The following is a 4,477-nucleotide window of genomic DNA, read 5'->3' as shown; positions in this document are numbered from 1 at the left end:
GGTGGAACTGTCACCATTTGGCCACTCAGATTTGGAACTCCATAAAATTTGATCTGATTTTATACCTTGGGGATTTACCACTTATTATATCTCGTGGTTTTTTTTTTCCCAAAAACATTCTTTGTCTTCTTCCCCGTTTTTTTCCCCCCTTTTCACTCGGCCAGAGGCTTTTGGATTAAACACAGCAAAGAGCGACCAAAATATGTGGTTTTTTTGGATGCTGAGCATCCAACGTGTCCGAGGAGCTGCAGGTGCCTGAAAAACAAAATGTGCAGAAGAGCTTTGGGGTCCCTTCCCAGCCAAACCATTTCTGGGACGAGCAGAGTCCCGTTCATCCTGTGGGAACTCCAGGGCTGCTGTTCCCGGGAATAACGAGGCTGGGGCGGGTCTGAGGCGGTGTTTGGTGCCAAGGGGGCGGGTGGGATTTGGGAAACCTTTGGATAACAAGCTTGGCAGGTGCCCAGTGTTGAACGAGGTCCTTCAGGAGCTCAGCAATTCCAGTCAAAGCTGGGTCTTGAGCCGGGTCAGACACATCCCACCAACCCTGCCCGTGCCTCCAAGGGCCCTGCCCGTGCTTCCAGTGACACAGTCCCACTCTCACATCACCCCAGACCCCCTCCCTGCCCGAAGGGGCACTGCCAGAGCTGCCCTTGGGCACCGAGCGGACCTTCAGGGCCAGCAGGAGATGCCCAAGGCAGGGAGGGAGAGCTGCAGGCAGGGAGGGAGAGCTGCAGGCAGGGAGGGAGAGCTGCCTGCAGGGAGGGAGAGCTGCAGGCAGGGATGGAGAGCTGCAGGCAGGGAGGGAGGGCTGCAGGCAGGGAGGGAGGGCTGCAGGCAGGGATGGAGAGCTGCCTGCAGAGAGGGAGAGCTGCAGGCAGGGAAGGAGAGCTGCCTGCAGAGAGGGAGAGCTGCCTGCAGCCACAGCTCCCCACAGGAGGCAGGAGAGGAGCAGGTTTGTTCCTTCACCTTCCTGAGGGACCTGCATCTTTCTGAGGCTCCTTCACCTCTCTGAGGGTCCTTTCTGAGGTGCTGGTGCCCCGTGCCCAGGGGAAAGGTGGCAATGCCACGTCTGTGGCACCGTGGCCTCCTCCCAGCCCCGGCAGGGGAGCCCCCCCAGCAGCCCCAGGGAGGGGCACGGGAGGGTTAAACCCGCCCCTAATCCCGGTTTAGGGGTGGAGGAGGCATCACCCACACCCACAGTGCCCCTCCAGCACCTCCCTGGAGGCCTCACCCCCCAGCAGAAGCATCTCCCATCCCCAGTCTGAGCCAGGAAAAGGTATTTTAAACGATTTCTCCCCTTTTGAAGAGGCCGGTCCCCGGTGGGCGATTCCTGAGGAGGATCTTGCCTGGCCCCGGTCCCAGTAAATCACAGTTCAGAGACAGCTGAGCTCCATTTTGGGATTGTTAACCCCAGCCCTGCTCGTTTGTTTGGCCTGTCTGGAGGGCTAAACATAGTGATGGGCTCGGGGGAGAATCGTGTGCAGCTGCTGAATGCAGCCCCCCCCCAAAAAAAAAAAAAAACACAAAAAAAACCCAAAATGATTGAAAAAAAAATACGAATCCAACAAAACAGGAAGGCCACGGCTGGGAAATGAGAAGAAATGAGAAGCAGCTGCGAAGAGGAGGGATGAGATGTCGGGACAGGGAGGGCCTGACTTCAAAACTCGCAGGAAAACGGCACGAGAAAAATTTCCCAACCCCTTTTGGAAGCCTTGTCCCGGGGTGGGCCCTTGGCAGGGAGTGCCCCAGGGGCAGGAATGTCTCCAGGGTGGATTCTCCAGGGTGGATCCTGCAGGGAGATGTGCAGGAATGGCTCTAGGATGTTGGGATGCCATCACACAACCTCCTGCCGTGCCTTTGGGCCAGACCCAGATTGCCACGAAATGTCCCCAACGGGCAGGACCCAGGAAGATCCGGGGCTGGGAATTTTGGGAATGAGAAGCTTGGAGCTGTGAAATACTCTGAAAACACATATGCATGTGGGAAGGTGTGGGAAGGGAAGGTTTGGGAAGGTTTGGGAAGGGAAGGGAAGGTTTGGGAAGGGAAGGGAAGGTTTGGGAAGGGAAGGGAAGGGAAGGGAAGGGAAGGTTCCTGATCCGAGTGGAGAGATCTGGTGGAGTGGCTGTCGTCTTCTTGAGGAAAGCATTAAAATTTTGCTTTGTTAGTTTTTTTTTGGTTGGGGAAATTTGGTTTTTTTTTGGTTTTTTTGGGGGGTCGGGGTTCTCTTTTCTCATTCCTATATAGTGGGTTTGTAACTGTAAATAATCATAAAAATATATATATATATATATATTGCTTTAGTTCAGTTTATATCAGGTCCTTTGGGGTATTTTTTTTTTCCCCTTTTTTCCCTTTCCTTTAATAAAGGGAAGGGGGCTTTTTGTGGAGCCTGGTCCAAACCACGACACCTCCAACCCCTTTTCCTCCCCTTTTCCTCCCCGGCTCCAACGTTAAACTCCGGCAGCTGCACCTGAAACCGCCGTTTAACGTGGGCACAGAGCTCGGGGAGGGCAACCCCCCGCCTCGGATCCCCGTGCCAGGGGCATCCCCTGCCCAGGTGAACCCTCGTGTTTACCTGCCAACCCCCTCTCCCTGCAGGTGTTGCCGGGGGGGGGGGGGACGTTCCTGGGCTCACCCCGGGCTCTCTCGCTCTTCCCCCGCTTTGTGCTCGTGGCTTCCTGTTTGCCCCGGGGGAGTTTGGGGTGAGAACAGCCCCGGGTGGGTTTGTTTTTTGATGCAGCACAGCGAGGGAGAGCGGGGGGGGGGGCATCGCCCGGGCTGTGGTTTTGGCAGCTGCTGGCACCGGGTTCTCCCCCCGCAGGCAGGTGCTGCTCCCGCGACCTCGAGGAGGAGGAGGAGGAGGAGGAGGAGAGGGGGGAGCTCAGCTCTCACATCAAGGTGCTCCCAACCGAAGTGCTGCCCGCTTGCTCGGCTTGTGGCGGGTGGGCCCAGCCCTTCCTGAGCCCCAAAATCCGCCCCGGGGATGCACCTGGGGCTGCTGAACTGCTCAGCCCTGGTGCTGTTCCTCACCCTGGTTCTGCTCCTCCTCACCCTGTTCTCCTCCTCGCCCTGTTCTCCTCGTCACCCTGGTTTTGCCCCTCACCCTCCTTCTCCTCCTCACCCTGTTCTCCTCCTCCTCCCCCTGTTCTGCTCCTCACCCTGGTTTTGCCCCTCACCCTCCTTCTCCTCCTCACCCTGTTCTGCTCCTCACCCTGGTTTTGCCCCTCACCCTCCTTCTCCTCCTCACCCTGTTCTCCTCCTCCTCACCCTGGTTCTGCTCCTCAGGAAAAACACGGGGCTGGGAGGGAAAGGGAAGACTCTGTGGGACACATCCTGGGCTCAGCACACTCCTCACTCTGCCAGGGTGACAGGAGCTGCCCTGCTCCCTCTGTGGGCCCTGGAGAAAGGGCTTTTTCTCCTGGAAAAGCTCTCCGGGATCACCGAGCCCACCCTGTGCCTGATGCCCACCTTGTCCCCCAGCCCAGAGCACTGAGTGCCACATCCAGTTCTTCCCTGGACACCTCCAGGGCTGGGGACTCCAAACCCCCCTGGGGAGCCCCTTTCAGAGCCTGACCACCCTTTCCAGGAGGAAATTCTTCCTCAGAGTCCTCAGCTCAGCCCAGGCAAAGCTCACCAAGGCCGTGCCTCTGGCTGGAACCCCTCTGCCCTACTTTGGGTCTCTAAGCCCAGATGATTTTACCTCCAGAGAAAGGAGAGCTGGGACAGTGGCACAGCCCCGGAGAGACTCTGTCTCTGGGTGAATTCACTCAAACCCCAGAACTTCTTTTCCATCCCCAATTTGCAGGAGCCAGGAGGGATTTAACCCCCGGTTTTGATGCTCCACCTCGATCCCAGGTGGAGGCAGGAGGGGCAGAGAGCCTGAGTCCCCCGTGCAAACCCCCAGCTGGGAGAAGAAGTTCGATTTGCTGAGGCCGGGGGGTGGCAAAGAGCTGGGACAGGAACCTGCACCAAACCTTTGACACACAAGACGTTTCCCTTTGGGGCCAAGGCAAACAAAGGAAGGAAGCGTCTGGGACTTTTAAAGCGACCCGGTGGAGACAGGTGAGGGCAGATAAGGGCTGGAGGAAGAGTGGGTTGGGCAGGGGAAGGATCTCCTTTGGCAGAGCTGGTGGAGTCCTCAGAGCTCCTCAAAGCAGAGGGGAGGGAGAAACAAACGGGCCCGAAGTGCTGAGCGAGGGGTTTCTGTTCAGCCTCCCCTTTTTTTTCCACACACTTTGCAGAGTTCTCTGTGCCCGAGGCTGCCAGGGCTGCCCTGCTCACCCCCTGAGCACCACCAGGCTCTGGGAAACCTCCTGGGCTCAAGGTGCTGGGGCAGATCCCACCATTCCTCAGCTTTTCTTTGGTGTACAAGAGCCTTTGCCCCTTTCCAGATTATTTAGAATATTTATATTATTTAGATTAGAATATTTATATTATTTAGATTAGAATATTTATATTATTTAGATTAGAATATTTA

The 4,477-nt window shown here is 56.7% G+C and overlaps 1 long non-coding RNA gene across 1 annotated transcript in view; it reads left to right on the top strand.

Moving 5' to 3' along the window:
- Positions 1-3,941: 3,941 nt before the first annotated feature.
- The window catches only part of LOC113940900, a 1,212-nt gene continuing 676 nt past the window's right edge, over positions 3,942-4,477 (top strand). Inside the window, exon 1 of the long non-coding RNA XR_003525560.1 lies at positions 3,942-4,062. This is a non-coding gene — a long non-coding RNA (uncharacterized LOC113940900). The remainder of the gene's footprint in view (positions 4,063-4,477) is intronic.

This window comes from Corapipo altera, unplaced genomic scaffold (genome assembly GCF_003945725.1).
Source record: "Corapipo altera isolate COAL_440 unplaced genomic scaffold, ASM394572v1 130658, whole genome shotgun sequence".
Lineage (NCBI taxonomy): Eukaryota > Metazoa > Chordata > Aves > Passeriformes > Pipridae > Corapipo > Corapipo altera.
The sequence above is the reverse complement of the archived record's forward strand: the minus strand, read 5'-3'. Positions and strand labels throughout refer to the sequence as shown.